This window comes from Hypanus sabinus, chromosome 5 (genome assembly GCF_030144855.1).
Source record: "Hypanus sabinus isolate sHypSab1 chromosome 5, sHypSab1.hap1, whole genome shotgun sequence".
NCBI classification, from domain to species: Eukaryota; Metazoa; Chordata; class Chondrichthyes; order Myliobatiformes; family Dasyatidae; genus Hypanus; species Hypanus sabinus.
In genome coordinates, this window is record NC_082710.1 from 84,370,134 (window position 1) to 84,396,267 (window position 26,134).

At 41.3% G+C, this 26,134-nt stretch overlaps 1 long non-coding RNA gene across 1 annotated transcript in view; it reads right to left on the reverse strand.

The window, feature by feature from the left end:
• Nucleotides 1-1,962: 1,962 nt before the first annotated feature.
• Nucleotides 1,963-26,134, reverse strand: part of LOC132393724 (uncharacterized) — a 52,533-nt gene continuing 28,361 nt past the window's right edge. The window contains exons 2-3 of the long non-coding RNA XR_009512055.1: nucleotides 3,489-4,200; nucleotides 1,963-2,096 (exon numbers count right to left, since the gene is read on the reverse strand). This is a non-coding gene — a long non-coding RNA (uncharacterized LOC132393724). The remainder of the gene's footprint in view (nucleotides 2,097-3,488; nucleotides 4,201-26,134) is intronic.

Sequence of the window (26,134 nt, forward strand, 5' to 3'; positions counted from 1 at the left end):
ATCAGCATGATTTCCTCAAGGGAAAATCTTGCCAGAGAAACAGAAGAAATAACAAGCAGGATGGACAAAGGAGAATCAGTGGATTTTGTGTACTTGGATTTTCAGAAGGCTTTTGACAAGGTGCCGTACATGAGGCTGATTAAAAAGATGAGCCCTCAATATTACAGGAAAGATAAGAGCATGGATAAAGAACTGGCAGAAAGCAAAGAGTGGGAATAAAGGGAACCTTTTCAGGTTGGCTACCAGTGACTAGTAGTGTTCTGCAGAAGTTGGTGTTGGCACTGCTTCTTTTTATGTTATATTTGGATGACAGAATTGAGGCTTTGTGGCCAAGTTTGCAGATGATACAAGGAAAGATGTAAATAAGACTGAAGGAATACAGAGTATGTTGCCAGGAAGATTGAAGAGGTTAAAACATTATTCCCTGGCATGTAGGAGAATGGGGGGGGGGGGCAGAAGATTTGCTAGTGGAATACAAAATTATGAGAAGAATTTATAGGATAAATGCAAACAGGCTTTTTTCCACTGAGGTGACTAGAACTAGAGGTCATGGGTTAAGGGTGAAAGGTGAAATGTTGAAGGGGAACCTGAGGGGCATCTTCATTCAGAGGGTAGTAAGATTGTGGAATTAGTTGCCAGAAGTGGTGGATGTATGTTCAATTGGAACATTTAAGAGAATCTTGGATAAGTACGTGGTCTGGATTGTGGGACTAGGCAGAATAACAGTCAGCATGGATTAGATGGGTTGAAGGACCCGTTTCTGTGCTATGGTGCTCTATCCTGTAGTTTGCATTCAGCCTCATTCTGGAAGTGGAGGAGACAGAGGACTGACAGGTTAGTGAGAAAACAGGGAGGTGACTTAAAATAACTGAGAATGTAGAATATCTGTAGATGTCAGGCTGATAAATCTGTCTGCTGATCTTGTGCTGAAATCAATCTGATGAAATAACAACAGTGCCACTGGAATGAAAACAATCAAGTGGCTGCTGAGAGAGTATTAAAATATCCCCTTTAATTAAATTGTTTTAAATTAATTTAGTTGTGCTTGTGGATGTCTTAATGTTGGAACTTCTTTTAGTGTTACTTTAATTTGTTAAAACACATCAGCAGTCTTCAGGAGGGTGAACGCATGAAAAGCATCTATATGGGGTACCTGGGCAAGCACAAAAGACCTGTGCTGATCAGTTGGCAGGAATGTTCACCGAGATCTTTAACCTCTCTCTTCAACAGTCTTTGGTATGCACTTGCTTCAAGCAGGCTTCAATTATACTGACACCCAAGAAAAACAAGTTAATCTGCCTCAAAGGCTATTGCTTATAACTGAGCAAACACAAGGAAATCTGCAGATGCTGGAAATTCAAACAACAACACACGCAAAATGCTGGTGGAACACAGCAGGCCAGGCAGCATCTATAGGGTGAAGCGCTGTCGACGTTTTGGGCTGAGCAGTCCTGATGAAGGGTCTCGGCCCAAAACGTCAACATTGCTTCTTCCTATAGATGCTGCCGAGCCTGCTGTGTTCCACCAGCATTTTATGTGTCTTGTTGCTCATTTATGATGTATTTTGGGTGGTTTGGCGATTAACTATATCATCTCTTGCATGAGAAGTGACTTAGAGTAGGTCCACTCCAATTTGCCTACCGGAGCAACAGGTCATCATCAGATGCCACCTCACCGGTTTGTCAATCAACCCTGTAACATTTGGACAACAAAGATGCATGCATCAGAATGCTCTTTCATTTTCAATCTTTTTATTGATTTTCCAATAAAGAATATACAAATCAGAGAAGTTTAGCAAACAGATAACACAAAAGACATATAAACAGCAATAAAAAACAGAAAGAATATATTGTCAAAATCAGATAGGTAAAATGTTACACTGTTATATATACAATATAGTCGAAAAAACTACAAATCCTCATAACAATCATAAAAGAAGATTGAAAATTTTATTGGATAAAACCCCACTAACTAAACTAAAACAAAAAAAAGGAAAAGAATGATTGGCAGTCCATTTGAGGATAAAATTCGAAAAAAGAGAAAAAGGGAAAAAATCGTTCCAGTCATCTCCGAACCTTCATGGATAAGGATTTTCCCTAAAGAGAATAAAGAAAAATAAGTAAATAAATAAAACATTAAATTATGTGAAAATATTGAATAAAGGGTCACCAGACTTGTTCAAAATTAAAAGATGTGTCAAATGTCCGGCTTCTAAATTTCTCCAAGCTTAGACATGACATAATGGAGGAGAGCCAATAAAAGACAGTAGGCAGATCAGATTCTTTCCAGTATAGCAAGATAGCTCTCCTAGCCAGTAAAGTTGAAAAGGCTATCACATGTTGAGCGGAAGCAGAATGCTCTTTATCTACTACAGCACAGCATTCAATACTATCATCTCCTCAAGTAAGCTCCAAGACTTCAACCTCAATACTTCCTTGATCTCCACACTTGCAGATCCCAGTCATTTTGGATTGGCAACAACATCTCCTCCATGATCTCCATGTTCACAGGCAAGTGCTGTGTGGTTCCACCCTGCTCTATTTGCTTTACACTTATGACTGTGCAGCTAATTACAGCTCTGATGCCATATTCAAGTTTGCTGATGACATCACTGTCATTGGCTGAATCAAAAGGTAGTGACAAATCAACATATAGGAGGGAGATTGAAAATCTGTCTGAGCAGTGCCACAACAACCTTTCACTCAATGTCAGCAAGACCAGGGAGATGATTATTGACTTCAGAAGGAGGAAACCAGAGTTCCATGTGCCTGTCCTCAATGGAGGATCAGAGATGGAGAGAATCAGCAACTTTAAGTTCCTTAGTGTTATTTTCTAAGGCCTGTCCTGGGCCCAGCATGCAAGAACAATTATGAAGAGAGTACTGCAGTGCCTCTACTTCCTTAAGAGTTTGCAGAGATTCGGCATGTCATTTAAAACTTTGACAAACCTTAATAGATGTGTAGTGGAGAGCATATTGACTGGCTGCAACACAGCCTGGTAAGTCTCAGTAGTCACTTAAGATTCATGCCTTTATCATGTGTACTTCAAAACATATGGTGAAATGTCCATAAGGCATGGGTGCAGAATTAGGCCCCTCATCCCATCGAGTCTACTCTGCCATTTTGTCGTGGCTTATCCTGGATCCCACCCAACCCCATTCACCTGCCTCCTCACCATAATCTTGCACAATGACTCCTAAGTCCCTTTTCACCTAATGTGTGAATTTCCCCCCCCCCATTTAGATAATAGGTTAATTTCAATAGGTACATTTAGTATCAATGAAATATATACAACATACATCATGAAATTCTTTTTCTTTGCAAACATCCAGAAAAACAGAGGAGTACCTCAATAGTCTGCACTACTGCTCCCTTTAGTAAAATGCATTCATACATTTTGCAGCACTATTCCCTCTGCCACATTTTTACCCATTCTTCCAATTTGTCTATAACCTGCTGCAATCACATTGCTTCCTCAGTATTACCTACCTTCATTGGAGTTCTGATGCCCATACAGATGGCCCTGGAGTGAGGTTGGATCACTCTGAATGCTGAAAGGAGAAGTTCTGATGCTTGTTGAACTGGCCCAGCTGAGAGGTTAGAATGCTCTGGTCTCCAAGCTGATCTGAAGAGCCTGAGAGCAGCTTCAGGCTGGACACTGAAATCTAGGCTTGGAGCAAGTCACTGGGCAGAGTGGTCCAGGCATGTTGCCTTTTTGCAGCAGTGGTGTCTGGGTCCTAGTGAGAGGCGTGGTATGCTGTTCAGACAATTTAAACGCCAGCCCAGATTGGAGGAGAGAGCTGTTTTCACTCATTCTCTTCTCTCCAAGGCTCTGGAGGCTTTTGCTGTTCCTCACTGGGTCAATTTAAACGCTGGCCAGGGTAGATTGAAAGGACAGTGAGTTAGTCAGAATAACAGCCGATTTCAGTCTTTCTCTGCGATGGTCATCTCCATGGTGCTGAAGCTGTGTATACTTCTCCAGCTGCTGTACTCCATACCCCCCAGTACGATGAACTAATAAGCAAGGCTTTGGGCTGCTCCAGGCTTCGGATCTGAGGGCTCAATTTTGATTCAGAATCCTGTTGTTTGCTTCAATTGTTTGCACAGTTCGTTTTTTTTCTCTTGCACTCAAACGTTGGTCTTATTTTTATTTTTTTCCCCCTTTAGTTGGATTATTTTGGGCTTCTGGCTTTGTGGCTACCTGTGAGCAACAAATCACAAGGTTGTATAATTTGTATGTTCTTTGATAATAAATTAATCTTGAATCTCTTTTAGACTGCTTCCAATGTGAATGTGTTTTTTTTTTAAACAAGATGATGAAACCTGTGTGCAGTACTCTTGGCTTTAATTGTATCCTGTACAGTTGCAATCATCTCTCCATTGCCACACTGAAGAAATGTTTTATCAGAAGTGCTTTCTGAATAAGAGTGAAAACCACGGTTCTTTCCCCTCTGACAGACGGATGTGATTAATCCTTTGGCAATATTTCAAAGCAGAGAGGCAGAGTTTTCCCCAGTGACCTGACCAATACTTATCTTTTGATCAACTGCACAAAAGACACATTACCTCATCATTGTCACACTGTAGTGTGTAAGCTTGCTGATCTCAACTGACTGCTTTATGTCTTACCTTACAATTGTGATCAAGGTATTGCTCACTTTTGTCTTTACATACTTGAAAAAACTTTTACTATCCATAGTGTTGTTTCATCTCTTCCCTCCTATTGATTCTCCTCAGCTGAATCCACCCATCCCATACCAACCTCTCATTATTCTCACTCTCCCCTCCATCTGCCCATCACCACTCCTCACCTGGATCTGCCCATCACCTGCCAGCTCTTGCTGCAGCATTTTATAGTAGCCATTTCCCCAGAGGAAGGATCTTGACCCAAAATGTCAACTGTCCAGTTTCAGTCAGGTTTTAGAACAGGGTTTCCCAACCTTTGGTCAATGGCAGGGGACCATAGCATAAAAAAGGTTGGGCATCTATGTTTTAGAACAAGCCATAATTTACCAAAATTGTCAACAGCCTTCAGCTCAGTATTGATGCCAGTTCTAATTTTTCTAGATCTAAAGCTGGCTTTGACAGAATTGACCACAACATTTGCCTAGATATGCTTGAGACCAGGGTTGGCCCCTCTGGTAGTGCCCTTAATAAGTTTCCTTCATACATCTTTTCTGTCAATCATGGACACCAATTTCCTAAAAGAGACAATGTATGTTTTGGTACTGCTCAGGAAATTGTCTTGGTCTCCTTATACCTTCTACTCTTAGGATGCATTACTGGAGAGCATAAACTTGATTTCTAGTTATGAAGATGACACACAATTGTATATCTCAGTTGAGTCTGATGACAGTAACATCCTATCTTCTCTGACTTCTGGTCTGGCAGCAATAATCAAAATGGATGAGCAATAATTTCCTGAAACAAAAATACTTTTGATGGTCCCAAAGTTAAAAGAGATAAACTTACAGGTAAACTCAGGAACATAGCTCCCCTTATAAAATCAGAAGTAACAAGACTGGGTCTTCTCCTTGATTCAGACTTGAATTTTAAATCCCACATATAGTGACCAGAGCAGCATTTCTACACTTAAGAATCAAGTGTGTTTATTATTTATTTATTATTTCTACACTTAGACACTGTCATTTCATGAAGCTGAAAAAAAAAACTAATTCACACCTTTATATCAAATAGACAAAGATTACTGTAGTGTACTTTTTACTGGCCTTCCAAGCAATCCATAGACAAACCTCAACTCATTCAGGATACTGCTGCTAGTTGTTTTCCAAAACCAGGATGAGGGAACACATCACTCCCAGAATGATACCTACTCTTCAGTGGCTTCCTGTATCTTTTAGAATGGATTTAAAAGTTATCTTCCTTGTTTTTAGAGCTCACAATGGTCTGGAAACAGAGTACATCACAAAATCTTTTGTTTTATAAACCTGCTAGAGTTCTCAGGTCTTCTTTGGCCAGTCCCTTAAATTTAAACAATCTTACTTAAAAGATAATTGGTCAGTCAGCTTTTCTGAACTATGCTCCTAGCATGTGGAGTTCAATACCTCAAACTATAAGGGTTGTAGACTCAATTGACACTTTCAAACACCAGCTCAAACCTATTTATTTAACCTTGCTTTTAACTAACATCTTTTATTTGAATGTTTATTTTTTTATTTTATTTCCATGTTTGTACTTTTATCCCATTGTAAAGGACTTTGCACTACATTGTCTGCACATAAAGTGTGCTATAAATAAATATAAATGAGATTAGCTTCAATGGGCATTTTGGTCAGTATGGAGGAGTTGGGCTGAAGGGCTTGTCTCTGTGCTGTATTATTCTATGACTCTTGCTCTCCTTGTTCACAAGATGCACAACCGGAAGCAAGGTTTTATTATATCTTCCAACACTGCTGCTACCATCGGAACTACTCCATGTGTACATTAACATCACAGCCAGGCAACAGTGGCAATAATTGACATTGACCTTTGACACTGAAGCAGCTATTAAGTAACATGGCAGCCAGGAAACCAATTCTAAGATGTAGGAAGGTAGGAAATCTTATAAAACATTATTCAGAACTCTCAAGATATTCAGAGGCATTTTCTACTCAAGAAATACACATCAAATGTAATGACGGGTAAGCCCCAGTCAGTTGGTTTTATTTATTTATTTCTGCGACATGGATATTGTGCCCATTGTGGAGAAAACAGGCAAGACTTCAGATTAAAACATTAGCTGAGAGCAGACAGTGCAGCATTCCCACTCCCTCACTTTGGATCTTCTTCTTAAGTCCATCACCCTGCTGTGCTATAGGCCACTGACAGCAGCTTACCAGAGGCCAATGGTTGATCGGCCCAGTGGCTTCCACTTCCACCATATGACTTCACATGCCTTTGACGTGAAGATCCTTCCTCTCCCAGAGGAAGATCTCTTCCTCTCCAAAGCTCCTCTTTGGAGCTTCTGTTGGCATTCTTGATGCTCAGCATCAAGGCTTGGGACCGTCCATGGCAGAGGTCCTTAGTCTGGACATGGTTGCTTAATTGTCAGAGGTCTGATTAGACCTAGAAGTAGGGTTTATACCAGAAACATCAGTACTTCCTTTCTCTTCACAGATGCTACATGACCTACTGAGATACCACAGCAAGTTGCTTGTTGCTCCAAATTCTAGTACCTGCCCTCTCTTGGGGTGGCATAGTGGTTAGCGTCACACTTTACAGCACCAGCTGTAAGATTATGGTTCATTTCCCATTGCTGTCTGTAATGTGTTGGTATGTATTCACCGTGACTGCACGAGTTTCCTCCAGGTGCTCCAGTTTCCTCCCACATTCCAAATCCGTACAAGTTAGGGCTAGTAAATTATGGTCATGCTATGTTGGTGCCAGCGGCATGGAGATGCTTGCAGGCTGACCCCAGCACATCTCAAGCTGCGCTGGTCACTGATGCAAAATAAGTGAACTGGGGTAGCAATATACACAACGGAGTGACAAGAACAGGTCAGACAGTAGGAGCTGTGTGGCAAATAGCTCATCTCCCGACTCCCCAATTTACAAAGGCTCAAATCAAAAGTACGATGGAGTATCTGTACTTGGCTGGATGAGTGTAGCCTTAAAGATACTCAAGAAGCTCAAACCCATATGGGACATAGCAGGCCATCCATGGCTATTTACTCATTCATCCATCAGTGCACAATTGTAGAAATACCATCTACACAATGCACTGCAGCATCTCACTAAGACTCCTTAGACAGTACCTTATAAATTAATAGCCTCCACCAGCTTGAGTGACAAATGCACAAAAAGAATGGGAACACCACCACCTGGAAGGTTCCCTCAAATCCACATACTACCCTGAACTTGGATGTCCCCAAGTTAAAATCCTGGAACTTTTTCCCCAACAAATTTGTGGGTATATTTACATCTCCAGGACTACAGTGAAAGCAGCTTACCAACACCTTCTCAACTAGGCATAGGCAGTTGAAAATCTGTGCAGCCCACATCCTTTTACAATATCTGACATACAGAAAGACAATAGACAACCAAAACTGAATTATCTTCAAAAGATTTCAAAACTAGTTGTGAATCATCCAAACTGCTATGAGAAATCCAATGAGAAAATCTGAAATTTTAGCTAGGGTATTTTTTTGGGGGGTACAGGTGTACCTCAGTGCATAAATAAAGAAACTAGTTTCAATTTAGCTTTTTTAGTTGAACTTGTGAAAAGAAGCAGATTATTCCAAAGTGGTGTTCAGATGATATGCATTACTCATTCAAGTGTGATGTTAATTGATTTCATCATACTGCATGATTTCCTTTCCATATAACACAATTTTTTATAATCACCTTTATTGCAGAAAACAGCCTGATAATCATTACACGGGAGGTGAAGAAAGAGTGTGTGTGTGTGTGTGATAGAATAAAAATAAGTAGAAATATACCTTTGGCCCACTAATCTATGCTAACAGGCAAGCATCTACCTACACCAACTCAAAGCTCATTTTATTCTCTACATGCTCATCAGATCATTTTACTCACCAGCAATTTACCATGGCGTTTAATCTGTGTATCCCTGAGAAGTGGAAGAAAACGTAAGCTTCTGGAGGAATATAAAACAGTACAGCATGGGAACAGGTCCTTTGACTTATGATGCTCCACGGTCACAGGGAGACCAATGCAAGTTTGTACATCCTTCCCACGAGCATGTGGATTTCCTCTGGGTGTTTCAGTTTCCTCCCACAGTCCAAAGATGTATGGGTTAGTAAGTTAATTGTTTATTGTAAATTGTTCTGTAATTAGGCTACGACTAAATAGGTGGGTTCCTGGACAGTGCTGCTTGGTAGATGGGAGGGGCATATTCCACACTATATTTCTAAATAAATAATAAATGTTTACCAATATGGTACTTTAAGTTAGGGCACATTAAAAACTGTATGATATACTCCAGATGTGGTCCTGTATTGCTAGGTACAAAGGATAATGGCACACATTCACATTCTTAATAGCAAAAAGCAGCTTTACATTTGCAAAATTATTGTTCATACATTTCATGCACTCAGAAATAAACCTTTGCAGTTGTTGTATATTGAATACATAGAACATTAAAATGAATGAATTACCTCTGTCCTTGCCTGAACTACTGGAAATCAGAATGTTGTGTCTGCAATTGCAGTGACCTGAAGAAAGATTGCTCACCACTTTGTACTTGTAGGTCATGCAGACAAATTGCCATTAAATCACTTGTGAAACATTTTGTAGAATACATCCTTTTTGCCAAATGTCAATTAAAACCACTGGACTGTTCATAAATAGGGTGTTGTGTCTTAAAATGTCCTGAAATCCCATTGGTGGACTGTATATTGAAGGGCAATTAGTTTGATTTGCATTGCAGCAGCCAGATGCATTCAATGTCCTTTGCAACAAATACACTAGTTGCATATTTCAGAAAGTTAACCTTTTGTGATAGGTGGGTGTTCATTTATATTGGAAAGTAGCACCCATTTTTTGATGTAATATTCTATAGGGTAGAGCAGAAACTGGATAGTTTTTATAGTCAATTTTGAGTTCTAACAGGCAGTCTGAAGTCCACACAGAATTAGGCCTCCGGATCTATTTCAATAATTTCACCCTGTTTACATGAAGCTTATCCACTGATGTTAATGGGTTCTATTGATGTTTCGGGCTGAGACCCTTCTTCAGGACAGGATTTTGACTTAGAAACATAGAAAACCTACAGCACAATACAGGCCTTTTGGCCCACAAAGTTGTGCCGAACATGTCCCTAGCTTAGAAATTAATAGGCTTACCTATAGCCCTCTATTTTTGTAAGCTTCATGTACCTAACCAAGTCTCTTAAAAGACCCTATCATATCTGCCTCCACCACTGTTGCCAGCAGCCCATTCCACGCACTTACCACTTTCTAAGTAAAAAACTTACACCTGACTTCTCCTCTTCTCCAGCACCTTAAATCTGTGTCCTCCTGTGGCAACTATTTCAGCCCTGGGAAAAAGCCTCTGACTATCCACATGATCAATGCCTCTCATCATCTTATACACCTCTATCAGTTCATGTCTCATCCTCTAACGCTCCAAAGAGAAAAGGCCGAGTGCACTCAACCTATTCCTATTCCTATGTCGACTGTTTATTCTTCTCCATAGATGATGCCTGACCTGCCAAGTTCCACCAGTATTTTGTGTGTATTGCTTTGGATTTCCGGCATCTGCAGACTTACTCCTGTTTATGAAGTAAACATGGTTGAGTTTGACCATGGATGTAGCTATGATGCAGTGCCACCTAAGGCTGACAAGACCAATGCGAGAATGATAGGGTCTGTTGCAAAGGTTGCAGCTACAAGTGATCTCAGCTCTGCTGGAGATGCAGTGTTCCTTTTGTAGGCCTATTTGTCTTCTGCCATTTTCAAGAGTATTTCCTCACCTGACTTAATGTGTTGTTTCAGGGTGATTCTCCACCTGGCATGGTCAGCTGCAAGTTCCTCCTAGCACTCAGTGTTGATATCCAGTACCTCTTGCCCCTCTTGTCAGCATTCTTGTAGCTCTGCTGGGGTTGGCCAATGGTTCTCTTTCTGAAGCTAGCTGATCGTAAAGGATAAAAACACAAAATGCCGGCAGAACTCAGCAGGCCAGACAGCATCTATGAGAGGAGGTAGTGACGACGTTTCGGGCCGAAACCCTTCACCCTCCTGATGAAGGGTTTTGGCCCGAAACGTCATCACTACCTCCCTTTCATCGTAAAGGATTTCTGTTGGGATGCAGCCATTCTGCAGAAGACCATAAGACACAGGAGAAGAATTAGGTCATTTGGCCCATTGAGTCTTCTCCACCAATCAATCATGGCTGATCCTTATTTCCCCTCCTCAGCCCCACTGCCCAGCTTTCTCTCCATAACATTGATGCTGTGTCCAATCAAGAATCTACCAAGCTCTGCTCTAAATACACCTAACAACCTGGCCTCCATAGCTGCCTGTGGTAACAATTTCCACAAATTCACTGCCCTTTGGCTAAAGAAATTTTTCCACATCTCTGTTTTAAAAGAACACCCCTCTATCCTGAGGCTGTGCCCTCTTGTCCTAGACTCTCCCACCATGGGAAACATCCTTTCCACATCTACTCTGTCTAGTCCTTTCAACATTTGAGAAGTTTCAATGAGATCACCCCTCACCCTTCTAAATTCCAGTGAGTACAGACCCAGGGTAATCAAACATCTCTCATATGATAACCCTTTCATTCAAGGAATCATCCATGTGAACCACCTCTGAACCCTCTCCATTGCCAGCACATCTTTTCTTATGTACAATGTCCTGTGTATGTTACTCAAAATGGGTTTTTTGGTTTGTTAAGAGTAGGAATGCTTCTTTGATAAGTGTTTCTCTCGCAGTTGTTTTGCTTTATACTTGTTGATATGGTAATTGTATTCATTTGTTAGCCAATGGGGAATATTATTTTGTCTTGTGAGGCTGGGAACTTGGGGAAGGGGTTTTTCACGGGCTTTTGGGAGAGAGCGGGAGGAAGACGTCGAGGAAGGTGGACTTGCGCTGCACTGCTCGGAAGACCACCGGGCGTGGTCCTAGGTGCGAAGACGTGGAGGTCGGAGGCAAGCGACGAGGGATCGAATGGTTCGATGTTTGAGCTCCAACGATGTGCACTAAACTGACTGAACTTTGATAAGTTGGCGCCTTTTTGTTTTGTTTGTTTCCCTTGCATATATATTGTATTGCCTAATACTTTTTTCATTTTAGTAAACTCTTTAAAGTGTATTTCATAACGGTATTTGTTGCGGGTTTGATACTGTGGGCGGGCGCGAGGCATAAGCTCAATTCTCACAGCACCTGCGTGTACGGGAGGTGGGATTGGTATATGGCTGGATCTCCTTTTCCCCTAGACATATACCAGCCTGTTGGGTAAGTGTTACACTTAGATGAGAAGCGCTAAAATGTTCACAATACTCTAGGTGCAGCCTCAGCATCACACCCCTACTCTTGTATTCTAGACCTCTTGAAACGAATGCTAACGTTGCATTTATCTTCCTCACCACTGACTCTACCTGAAAGTTAACCTTTAGAGTGTTTTGCACAAGAACTCCCAAGTCCCTTTGCATCTCAGATTTTTGGATTTTCTCCCCCTTTAGAAAATAGTCTCCACATTTATTTCTACTACCAAAATGCATGACCATGCATTTTACAACATTGTATTTTAATTTCCACTTTCTTGCCCATTCTCCAGATCGGTCTAACTCCCTCTGCAGCCTACCTGTTTCCTCAACACTACCTGCCCCTCCACTAATGTGCGTATCATCTGCAAACTTGGCAACTAAGCCATCTATTCCATCATAAAAGTCATTGATATACAGCTTAAAAAGAAGCGGCCCCAACACCAACCCCTGCGGAACGCCACTACTCGCTGGCAGCCAATAAAAAAAAGGATTCTTTCATTCCTACTCGCTGCCTGAGATGAATCAGCAAATGGTCTAACCATACAAGTAACTTTACTGTAATACTGTGGGCTCTTAACTTGGTAAGCAGCTTCATGTGTGGCTCCTTGTAAAAGGCCTTCAGAAAGTTCAAATATACAACATCCATTGCATTTCCTTTATTTATCCTATTTGAAATCTATCCTATCTGAAACTTTTACTATCTACTTTGATATTGTTTGCTAGCTTGCTTTCATATTTTCCCTCCTAATGATTCCTTTTGTTGCTCTCTGTAGGTTTTTTAAAGCTTCCCAATCCTCTATCTTCCTATTAATGTTTGATTTGTTGTATGCCCTCTCTTTTGCTTTAACTCTAGCTTTAGCTTTCCTTATCAACCATGGTTGTACTAGTTTTCCATTTGAGTATTTCTTCATTTTTGGAATACATATATCCTGCACCTTCTTCATTTTTTCCAGAAACTCAAGCCTCTGCTATCTCTGCTCTGCTATCATCCCTGCCAGCATCTGCTTCCAATTTACTTTGGCCAACTCTTCTCTCATACCACTGTAGTTTCCTTTTCTCCATTGAAATGCTGCTACATCAGAGTTTTCTTTCGTCCTGTCAAATTTCAAGTTGAACTTGATCATATTGTGATCACTGCTTCCTCAGGGTTCTTTTACATAATACCCAATCCAGTATAGGTGATCCCCTTAATAGGCTCCACAACAAACTGCTCTAAAAAGCTATCTCATAGGCATTCAACAAACTCACACTCTTGAGATCCATTACTAACCTAACTTTTCCAATCAACCTGCAAGTTGAAATTTCCCATGACTATCATAATATTGCCATTTTGATATGCCTTTTCTATTTCCCATAGTAATCTGTGGTCCACATCCCATCTACTGTTGGGAGGCCTGTATATAGCTACCATCAGGGTCCTGTTACCTGTGCAGCTTCTGAACTCAACCCACAAGGATTCAACATCTTTTAATCCTATGTCATATCTTTCTACTGATTTGATGCCATTCTTTACCAGCTGAGAAATGTCACCTCCTTTGTCTACCTTCCTATCTCTCTGATACAACATGTAACCTTGGATATTCAGCTCCCAACTATAACCATCCTTCAGCCACGATTCAGTGATGGCCACAACATCATACTGACAATCTGTAATAGTGCAACAAGATCAACCACCTTATTTCTCAATCCATGCATTGAGATGTAACACTTTGAGTACTGTATTTGCTACCCTTTTCGATTCTGCATCCTTTATGCACTGATACTCACCCTGGGGGCTGCAATTTTGTCCTATCATCTCCCTGCCCTTCCTGACAGTCTGACCACATGATAATTTTGCTTTTTAACCATCTGTCCTAAGCTGAGTTCCTTTACTTCTGTTCCCACCCCCTCGCCAAATTAGTTTAAGCCCTCCTCAACAGCTCTAAAACACTATCCTCAGGAGTATTGGTATCCCTTGGGTTCAGGTTCCTTCATACTTCCTCCAGAAGAGATCCCAATGATCACAGAACCTGAAGACGTTCCCCCTCCACCAGCTTCTCAGCCACGCATTCATCTGCCAGATCATCCTGTTTCTACCCTCACTGCCACGCAGCACAGGTAGCAATCTAGAAATTACTACGCTGGTAGTCCTGCTTCTCAGTTTTCTGCCTAACTCTCTAAATTCTCTCTTTAGGACCTCATTGCTTTTCCTTCTTATATCATTGGTACTGATACATATCAAGACATCTGGCTGCTCTCACTCCTTCTCCAAAAGCATGTGGATGCAATTTGAGACATCCTTGACCATGGCAGCTGGGAGACAACATGTGCCATTCACGTCCACAGAACCCCCACGGATATCTCTGCATGTGGCGGACTACACTCCCTGAGCAGGGAGTACACAGTAGGGAGGCCAGCACAAGAGGGATCCTCAGCATTGGATATCCCGTCTCTGCAGGAGATGCCCAAGATGAAAAGAACAGACCTTAAATAAAATTAATTTAACTTAAATTCAAAGCATCATCATAGGCACAAAGGAAGGCATATATTAAACATAAATTATGAACAATTTTTATAAGTAAAATACAATTAAAGCAATAAAGGCAAAGTACATATTTGTACTATGTGGTCAAAGTGAGTAGAAGATAAGAGATATCAAATTGCATTAACAAATTTTCCTTTTTAAGAAAGACTAAACACTTATTTAAAAACTAGATTGTAGATTATAGGGCAATGGAATAGGCAATGGGAGGAACTGAGAACATGGACCTGACAGGGAAATTGTCAGTAGTTATGATCATTACCCTGAGTAAATGATAGCAACTTTGAGACACCAATGCCTACATAAGTGAACATGGAGATTTCATGGCTGCAGTCAATAATTCACCATCAGTCACCAGGTCCCACCCTGCTGACAGCTTGGAACATGTACGTTGGCTTAATACACTTCTCTCATACTGTGGAATTCTACAATAAGTCTGATGAAATATAAATGCATATTCTCCCCACATGGGGAGAAGGCTGGGGAATGGAAAAAGGATTAGTTCTGATTGAATGGCACAGCAGACTCAATAGGCCAAATGGCCTAGTTCTGCTGCTATGTCTCATGGTCAATGTAAATGGAACAGGAAGGTTACTTTGGGTGGTCTGTCTTCCTCCTACATTTCAAATATGTACAATTAGGGTCAGTCAGTGTGGCAACACTTCTGCACATAATCCCAGCGCCCAATCCACGATGATTTGATTTGATGCAAGCGACACATTTTACCATATATTTCAATATACATGTGACAAATAAAGCTAATACAGTATTTAATCTTTAGATGTGCCTCCTGGCTTAACCACTGCTGAAGTTGTTAACAATTTGAATTCAATGGAATGAACTTTGGAGGTAATGCAACTAAACAGTACATTTGATTCTGCAATAAGGGACTAAGTTTCCAGATAAATATGACTGCATTAAACTTCCTTTACATCTGCTCTATTTGCAAATGAAATCTTTCTCATTGTTGGGAATAATCTGTTTGAAAATCTACAGCCACCTTTTTAAACCTCAGTTTTACAGTGGCCTGAAGAACCCCAACCCATGACCTAAAATGATACGTCGTTCAAGTAAATTCAGTAATTGCTAATACTGTTGTAAGCACTTTATACTAAGAACAACTTCTACTATTAATCATGAGCAGCCTACTATTAGCAATGCATTCAAGCGTTATCTGGTTATGTGACATTTAATAATAGCAGAAGAATTATGTATGGTCATCTTAGTTTACATAACTCATCACTTATGTCAGAGTCAAGTTCATTGTCAGCAGCAGGGATGCAGAAATCCAATGTCATAAAGTGGTGCTGCAGAATAAAATGTTGTATTTGTATGCAACCTCTGAAGTTAAACTTGCAGAAGAAATTCATGCAAAATGCTCGAGGAACTCAGCAGGTCAGGCAAAGTCTATGGGAAAGAATAAACAGTCACCATTTCATGTTGAAACCCTTCATCAGGACTGGAAAAGAAGGGAGAAGACTCCAGTTTAAAAAAGGTGGGGGCAGGGGAAGGAGGACAAGCTAGAAGATGATAGGTGAAGCCTGCTCGGTGGGAAGGAAAAGGGCTGGAGAAGAAATAATCTGATAGGAGACGAGAGTGGACATGGGAGAAAGGGAAGACAGAGAGGCACCAGTGGAGTTGATAGGCAGCGAAGGAAGGGGAAATCGAAGTTCATGCCATCAGGTTGGAGGCTGCCTAGAAAGAAATGTTGTTCATCCACCGTGACAGTGGTCTCATCAATGGAGTAAGAGAAAACATATCGGAGTGGGAACGGAGAAAAACTGTCAATGTTTCAGACTAGGACATTAACTGATGAAGGGTCTCAGTTCAAATTTTGATTGTTTATTCCTTTCCATAGACACTGCCTGACCCGCTGAGCTCCTCCAGTATTTTGTGTGTGCTACTTGGATTTCCAGTATCATCTGCAGAAACCCTTGTGTTTTTGATGAAATAGGCATGACGGCACCATTGAGAAAATCTGCCTATTTCTGATCCCATTTTTCACAAGGAGTGAGCATAGACTTGATGAGTTGAATGGTTTACTTCAATTCTACGATTCTCTCTAGCTCTTCAGGAGAGCAGTAGGATGCCCCAGAGTGAGATAAATGGTACTGGATGTGCTTATTATCCGTGACAATGTGAGAGAGGCAGGATATTGGATGGAAGTTAATGTTAGCACTGGCTGGACAAATGGAACAGAAAGGGAAAGGAATAAGTTGGTGTGTGAAATAACATACTGAATTAAACATAAAAGGGCAAATTTAGTAATATACACAACAAGATGTAGAGCATGTTCTCACTACATTCTAAATTGATGGCATCACTGAACAGTTTGCAGCAACGACAGCCACTGTGTGATTCAATACTGAAACAGGTTCTAACTCTGTGACTGACAACCGTCAAGCAACAATTTACACTAACCTTATACTAATCTCATATTTTAAAAACATTGAAACCCTACAGTACAATACAGGCCCTTTGGCTCACAGAGCTGTTCCGAAAATGTCCCTACCTTAGAAATTAACTAGGGTTACCACTAGCACTGTTTTTCTAAGCTCCATGTACCTATCTAGGAGTCTCTTAAAAGACCCTATCGCATTTGCCTTCACCATCATTGCCGGCAGCCCATTCCACGCAATCACCACGCTTCTGCGTATAAAACTTACCCCTGACATCTCCTCTGTACCGGCTTCTGAGCACCTTAAAACTGTGCCGTCTCGTGCTAGCCATTTCAGCCTTGGGAAAAAGGCTCTGAATATCTACATGATCAATGCCTCTCATCGTCTTATCAGGTCACCTGTCATCCTCCATCGTTCCAAGGAGAAAAGACCAAGTTCACTCAACCTATTCTCACAAGGCATGCTCCCCAATCCAGACAACATCCTTGTAAATCTCCTCTGCACCCTTTCTATGGCTTCCACATCCTTCCAGTAGTGAGACGACCAGAACTGAGGACAGTACTCCAAGTGGGGTCTGACCAGGGTCCTATATAGCTGCAACATTACCTCTCGGCTCCCAAGCTCAATCCCACAATTGATGAAAACCAATGCACCATATGCCTTCTTAACCACACAGTCAACTTGTGCAGCAGCTTTGAGTGTCCTATGGACTCAGACCCCAAGAACCCTCTAATCCTCCATTGCCAAGAGTCTTACCATTAATACTATATTCTGCCATCATATTTAACCTATCAAAATGAACCACCTCACACTTATCTGGGTTGAACTCCATCTGCCACTTCTCAGCCCAGTTTTGCATCCTATCAATGTCCTGCTGTAACCTCTGACAGCCCTCCACACTATCCACAACACCTCCAACCTTGGTGTCATCAGCAAACTTACTAACCCATCCCTCAACTACCTCATCCAGGTCATTTATAAAACTGAGAAAGAGTAGGAGTCCCAGAACAGATCCCTGAGGCAAACCTCTGGTCACCAGCCTCCATGCAGAATCTGACCCATCTACAACCACTCTTTGCCTTCTGTGGGCAAGTCAGTTCTGGATCCACAAAGCAATGTCCCCTTGGATCCCATGCCTCCTTACTTTCTCAATAAGCCTTGCATGGGGTAGCTTAACAAATGCCTTGCTGAAATCCATATACACTACATCTACTGCTCTACCTTCACCAATGTGTTTAGTCACATCCTCAAAAATTCAATCAGTCTCGTAAGCCACAACCGGCCTTGACAAAACCATGCTGACTATTCCTAATCATATTATGCCTCTCCAAATGTTCATAAAACCTGCCTCTCAGGATCTTCTCCACCAACTTAACAACCACCGAAGTAAGACTCACTGGTCTATAACTTCCTGGGCTATCTCTACTCCCTTTCTTGAATAAGGGAACAACATCCACAACACTCCAATCCTCTGTAACCTTTCCCGTCCTGGCCAGATCATCACCAGAGTGTCAGCAATCTCCTCCCTTGGATGTGTTAACAAGACTGCAGCAATTTTCTCTGCACTCTCGGTCTCTCTCTCTCACACACACACACACACACCAGAAGACCGAGAGACCTGTATTTCCACGACAAACACCATACAGAGAACACTGGAGGTCAGTCCAGGTTGCAGGAAGAGCTTTATGTTGACACAAGAGTGTGCCCAAACTGCCTCAGCTTACTCTCCATTTCACCTCTGGTCAGGCAAGAAACACGATGTTCCTTATGCAAGATATACAATGCCGGACATAAATTGGGAGGGGGCGCTTTGTTAGGCACCTTCACTGCCTTCGCTAGGGGTAGAATTTCCCGGTGGCAAACCATTTTACCTCCGATCCCCATTCCCTTTCTGTCAAGTTGGTGTTATTGTCTCCTCTTCTGCCAAAATGAGGCAACTCTTAGGGTAGAAGGCAACACCTCATATTCCATCTAAGCAGTCTCCAGACTGGTGGGATTAATGTCAATTTGTTTTTCCGGTATTTCTTTTGTCCTTTCTTCATTTCCCCTTACCCATCCCTCTTCTATTCTGGCCTTATCCACTCTGCCCTTTTAGCTTTTCACTTCACCTGCCTATTACCTCCCACTGGTTCCCCTCCTTCTTCCTTTTTTCCCTATGGTCCACTCACCTCTCCTATCATATTTATTCTTCTAACTTTTTCCCTTCCTACCCAGCTGGCTTCACCTGTCACCTACTAGCTAGATTTCCTCCATTTCATTATGTGGTCTTCCCTTTTCCTTTCCAGTCCTGATGAAGGATCTTGACCCAAAATGTCGAGTGTTTATTCATTTACGTAGATGCTGCCTGACTTGCTGATGTCCTCCAGTGTTGTGTCTGTGTAACAGAATGTTCCCATTGGCTTTTAAAAAATCACACCATGATATCTATCAAGGACTTCCTGTATCTTTGGACAATCTTGCGACATGTACCAGCTAAAAATCTACCAAATTCCAAGGTTCCCATGTGCTTACTCTGATAAATAGATCTGAAGGAATCACGTGTCTCCTTTTTGCTCTGGTTCAATCTCAACTCTATCCCTTCCGATCCCTTCTCTGAACCTCAATCAATGAAATGTGAGCAATCCCTTCCATTCCATATCATTTTTTATCTTATTGCACTCCTGTGTAGAGTGTTCGGAAAACTTACTATATAAATGGAATGAGGGAAAATGCTTTCTTTTCCTGTTTAAACGAACAGTTTGCTTATTGCAAAAATTATGAGGAAAAATATGCAAATACTCCCCAATCATTTCAAAGCCGAACTCTGCCGGGGAGCCAACACACCTCCAATTTATAATGTTCAGGCCATATAGTTAACAAAGGACAGACGATTTTAATTAAAACAATTCATTCTATGATTCAGCTGATGTCTTAAATGACTGTACACAGACAATTTTAAATAGATAACAGTTTCTTTATGGAAGATAAATATTGCAGTGATCTTCTGAAAATGAGATTACATTAAAATATAAAATTAACAGTAGCATATGTCATTAACCTGACATTTTTAATTATGAATGGAAAAATTGTAAAAAAAATCAGTTATTACTCCTATAACTATTTCCTTGTCATTAATTTTTCCATTTAAACGCTGTCTGTACTGCAGAAAGGAACTAACACTTGGGTAAATGCAGTTTTGCATTATTATTATCTGGTTTTAATATTCACCATGTGCTTTAAGGCCTCATGTTTTATTCAAAACATGAAATCATTCAACAGCACAAGGTGTGGTTTATAGATAATTAATTCAGGCAGGGCTTTGTGCTCTTGCCCTGTACCTTTTTAAAGGTAAGCAAGGTAATGTTAGGAAGGAAATGTTAGGAGGAGGGAAATGTTAGGGCTAGGAAGATTGACACATTTTACTCTTGCTTTTTTTTAGGTTTACTGACTCCCAAATTAGTCCCTGGTGTAACTATTCCAAAATTCAATCGGAATTTGTAATCTTGAGGCATTTTGGAAAATGCTAATTGCACCCCTTGGGTTGTCAAACACTCTTCAACCAAAATGGGTTATAAATAGTGATTAAGTGCCTATTATTGAAGCACCTCCAGCTGTATAGTGATCTGTATGAGTGGAACTGTAAGTGAATGAATTTGAGATTTGCCCTTATAACCTGTGCACTACTAGCAACTCTTGTAATTATTACAATTATAATAAGTTAGATGAATTAATAAACTGCCTCATTGGTTATCTATGCTTGCTTTTGCTACAACCACTTTTCCTCTGCATTACTGATGTATACAAGTAAATGCAAAAACACCAAATCTTAAAATAGAAACATGAGAAAGTATTTGCCTAAGGAATCAGAATTATGTCAATGGAGAGACAGAAATAAATGTATGTGTCCTCTAGACTGATCACTCTATATTGTCATGGGAAAAATACCAGGCAAGAAAGAGGAAAGATTTTAATAAACACACAATATTATGCAGATGCTGGAAATCCAGAGCAACACACACACACAATGCTGGAGAAACTCAGTAGGTCAGGCAACATCTATGGAGAAGAATAAAGGTTGAAGATTTAGGCCCAAACCCTTTTGATGATGTATTCACAGGATCTTTGAGAAAATTATACATCCACATTACTTTTGGGAATCCCTGGCTCATGATTGCCTGAAGTGGAGAAGAAGCATTTTGGGATGGTATTAAAAACCTCGAGGATCACAGCATTTCACAAACATATCACTCACCCAACATATCAAGCACCATTCTGCCCCATCAGTGGAAGAACTTACTGTTTCTATACTGATCTCACCTGCTATCTCAGAGCTACAAAACTGCAGTGGAAACAACTGATCCTCTTCCAAGAGAGCAGCAATTAAACAAAAAGTTTCTTAAATATAATTGTGGGTAGGCTGGACTAACTTGAAGTGATGCCTAAAATAATTACATCATTTAACACGTTTTATTTTAACTCTTCATCATCTCTGACACTTGATTAATAGACTGCATAATATAGTGTTACAGCTCCAGTTACAGAGAAAGTGCAAGACAATAATGAAGTAGATTGTGAGGTCAAAATTCCATCTTACAAGAATTCTGTACAATAATCTTGTAAAGGTGGGATAGAAGCTGTCCTTCGGCTTGGTGTTAGGTGGCTTTAGGCTTAGGTATCGTTGCATTATTGGGGGCGGCGGTGAAGAAAGAATTTCCAAGGTGGAAGGGGTCTTTGTTAATGTTGGGTGATTATCTGAGATAGCAAGAAGAGTAGGCAGAGTCCGTGGATGTCAAACATGAATGTTCGGGGCAGAATTAAATTTGCCTCAGGTGTGCTAATGGAAACTATTTGTTGAACCCAGACTTGCCTGAGTCCCTAGGTCTATGGTCAGGAATCACCTCTCATTCTAAACTGGACATAGGGTCAGATTGGACTAGATGCTTGACTCTATTGATTCCAATCATGGATGAAGGACCTGTGGATTCCAAGGTAACAGGTAAGTAGATTACTTAATATTAATTATTTAATTATTTCAGATTCGTTCAGTGTGTCTAATTGTGTATAGGGTTTTAAATATGTTTTATTTATTTAATATCCTTATATTTTTATTCCTTCTGATTATGATCATCAACTTAAACAAAGTTTGAATAATCAAAGACCTTCCCACCCCTGACATTCTCTTTTCTTTCTCCTTCCCATTGGTCAGGAGAGGGTAGAAGACCGTGGAAGAAAGGAAAGAGTGGAGCACCAGAGGAAGGTTAGGAAATAAGGTGAGAAATCTTGAAAGTGTGTACCTTCTATCCTGTTGTTATAAGATTTCTGAATGGACATTTTGTACAAAACAACAGGTTTGTGACCTCTCAGCCTAATGTCATTAACTTTGCAACACACACACAATGCTGGAGGAACTCAGCAGGCCAGGCCTCAACTATGGAAAAGAGTAAACAGTCAAGGTTTCAGGCCAAGACCCTTCATCAGGACTGGAAAAGAAGAGAAGGGTGTGGGAGGGGAGGAAGAATTACAGGGTGGTAGGTGATACATGACCCGGTTGGTGGTGACATGGCATCAGCTCTGGACTTCAAGGCAGATGGCCCTGAATTCAAACCCAGCCTGATCCCAACCAATGGGAAGGAGAAAGAAAAAGAGAATGTCTCAGAGTTGGAAGGTCTTTGATTATTATAGCTTTGTTTAAGTTGAAGTTCATAGTCGGAAGGAATAAAAATATAAGGATATTAAATAAATAGAACATTTTTAAAACCTTATAAACAATTAGACACTGAACTAATCTGAAATAATTAAAATTAAGTAAACTACCTTCCCATTACATCAGAATCCATAGGTCCTTCATCCACGATCCAGCAGTATCTGCGTGGAAGAAAGGCCCGGCAATCTGCTTATGTAGCTTGCCATGAAAACCCTGTGGACACTATGCTTTATGAGGTCATGAAGAGTCAGAATCGACTAAACGACTGAACAACAGGTGCAAAGTGAAACTGAGAGAGGGGAAGGAGTGAAGTAAAGAGCTGGGAAGTTGATATGTTTAAGAGATAAAGGTTGGAGAAGGGTCATTCTGATAGGAGAGGGTAGAAGACCATGGAAGAAAGGAAATGGGTGGAGCACCGGAGGGAGGTGATGGTGTGTTGGGAGATGAGATGAGAGAGGGAAATTGGAATGAGAATGGTGAAGGGGAGCATTTACCAGAAGTTTAAGAAATCAATGTTCATGCCATCAGGAGAGCAGCTACACAGATGGAATATAAGGTGTTGTATTCTGGCCCTCCCTTATATTCCATCTGGGAAACCTCCAACCTGATGGCATGAACATCAATTTCTTGAACCTCCAGTAATTGCCCCCCCACCCCTTCACCTTTCCCATTCCCATTTCCCTCTCTCACCTTATCTCCTTACCTGGTCCTCACCCTTCCCTTTTGTTTTCTACCCTCTCCTATCAGATTTCCATTTACCCAGGCCTTTATCATTTTTATCTATCAACTTCTCATTTTTTTTCCAGTTTTGATGAAGTCTCGTGGTCCAAAATGTCGACTGTTTACTCCTTTCTATAGATGCTGCCTGGCCTGCTGAGTTCCTCCAGTATTTTGTGTGTGTTGCTTTGGATTTCCAGCATCTCTTGTTTGTCATTAACTTTATTGTCTGCTGGCACTGCACCTTCTTGGTAATTGTCACTAAATTCTGCATTTTTCTAGTACATTTCCTCTTGCTACCTTGACGTTCTTCTGCTTTGAAATGATCTGTATGGATGACTTGCAAAATTGAGTTTTTCACTGTACCTTGGAGAATGCGACAATAGTAATTACCAATGACCAACTATTTTCTGATTTTCTTTTGAATGTCTATTAGGTATCTCCTTAGTGTTGGTATGTGGCCTCGTGGATAAGGCATCAGTCTAGTGATTTGAAGGTCACTGGTTCGAGCCTCAGCTGAGGCAGTGTGTTGTGTCCTTGAGCACGTAACAACACATTGCTCTGCGACACCACCGGTGCCAAGCTGCTTGGGTCCTAGTGCCCTTCCCTTGGACAACATCGGTGGAGTGGAGAGGGGAAGGCTTGCAGCTTGTCAACTGACGGTCTCCCATACAACCCTGCTCAGGCCTGCGCCCTGGAAATCTCCCAAGGTGCAAATCCGTGGTCTCACGCGACTAACAGATGCCTATTAAATATCTCTTGTTACTTTTCAAGCAAGTACGCTAAAGATGGAGCTTTACTAGATCAGGAATGTTAGAGGGGTGCCAAGTGTTTTGCTGTCACTGAGCCCATACCATGACAACCCAGGATGAATTGAGCCTATAATTTTGGCCCTCTTCATACGGACCAATTGAGTATTGCTATGACAGGACTGCAGGTGTTGATTCAATAGGGGTACTAAATGTGCATATTTTGAAACAATACTAAGTATCCAAATTTACCTGACCCCCATTCATTGTCTCATAATGGTTCTCAAGAATTTTATATTACATAGTCCACAGCACAATAATGTCCATTTAGCCCGAGGTCTCTACAATATGTCTGTTCATCTAAACACATTCCACCACTTATAGTCCCACAATGATAAACTGGCCTGTCCTCAATCGATTGCTTCTAGGCGTCCAACTGCCTTGGGCAAGAACTCCTGTCACACTGCTTAGTCTCTTTTCTCCCTCTCCTATCAAGCAGAAGATAAAAAAAATCTTGAGAGCACATACCACCAGACTGAAGGACAGTTTCTATTCCACTTTTGTCAGGATTTTGAACAGACCTCTCATTGGCTGAATGATGAACTCTCGAACTCTCAATCCACCTCATCATGGACCTTACATGGACCTTATTTATCTACCTACACTTTCTCTGCAACTGCAACACTATATTATGCTGTTTTCTTTTCATTACCTCAATATAATTATGTTCTTTATGGCACAATCTATCTGGATGGCAGTCAAAACAAAAGCTTTACACTGTCTTACTGATGCTGCTGTAGGTTAGGGTCAACCACGGATGTTGCATCCTATCTACCTGTACGTAAGCCGGGGTAATATGAGATGGAGAGCAAGATGTTGTCCAAGCAGCAGGTTCCTTCTCTCTGCAAAGGAATGGCAATACCTATAAAGTTTGGCAGCAGCAGTGTCACATAAGTTGCTGGTAAGTGCCTCAACATAGGACTCTGCCTTATGGCCTCCAGCTCCAGATTTTTCCTCCTGAGACCTTCCCCATGAATGAGTATATCCTCAAGGCAGTGAAGACAATAGACAATAGGAGCAGAAGTAGACCATTTGGCCCTTCGAACCTGCACCGCCATTCTGAGATCATGTCTGATCATCTACTATCAATACCCGGTTCCTGCCTTGTCCCCATATCCCTTGATTCCCCTATCCATAAGATACCTATCTAGCTCCTTCTTGAAAGCATCCAGAGAATTGGCCTCCACTGCCTTCCAAGGCAGTGCATTCCACACCCCCACAACTCTCTGGGAGAAGTTTTTCCTTAACTCTGTCCTAAATGACCTACCCCTTATTCTCAAACCATGCCCTCTGGTACTGGACTCTCCCAGCACTTGGAACATATTTCCTGCCTCTATCTTGTCCAATCCCTTAATAATCTTATATGTTGCAATCAGACCCCCTCTCAATCTCCTTAATTCCAGCGTGTACAAGCCCAGTCTCTCTAACCTCTCTGCGTAAGACAGTCCGGACATCCCAGGAATTAACCTCGTGAATCTACACCACACTTCCTCTACAGCCAGGATGTCCTTCCTTAACCCTGGAGACTGTACACAATACTCCAGGTGTGGTCTCACCAGGGCACTGTACAAATGCAAAAGGATTTCCTTGCTCTTGTACTCAATTCCCTTTGTAATAAAGGCCAACATTCCATTAGCCTTCTTCACTGCCTGCTGCACTTGCTCATTCACCTTCAGTGACTGACAGGTTTGAGATCAGAGTTTTCCTTCTACATGAGCTGCCAACCATGGCTGACAAGCCTCATCTGCCTGAAATGAATTGTTTTAAGGCACCAGTAACCTGGCTTTGACCCTTCTGTGAGCGAAAATGGTTCCACTAGGCTTGGTAGCTAAGCCACATGTGAAGGACAGAAGTTGGTCTTGGTTTTCAGAGGCTATTTGAGATGTATACATTTGGGAGCTGATCCCACTACCCCACCTGGCTGTGACAACCTTAAGGAACCAGTGTCTTGCTACATCTAATAATAATATGTGATTAGCATCACAGCGTCAAGTAGCACAGAAGCTGCTGTTTAACCCATCAAGTCCATGCTGATAATCAAGTACCCATTTACACTGAT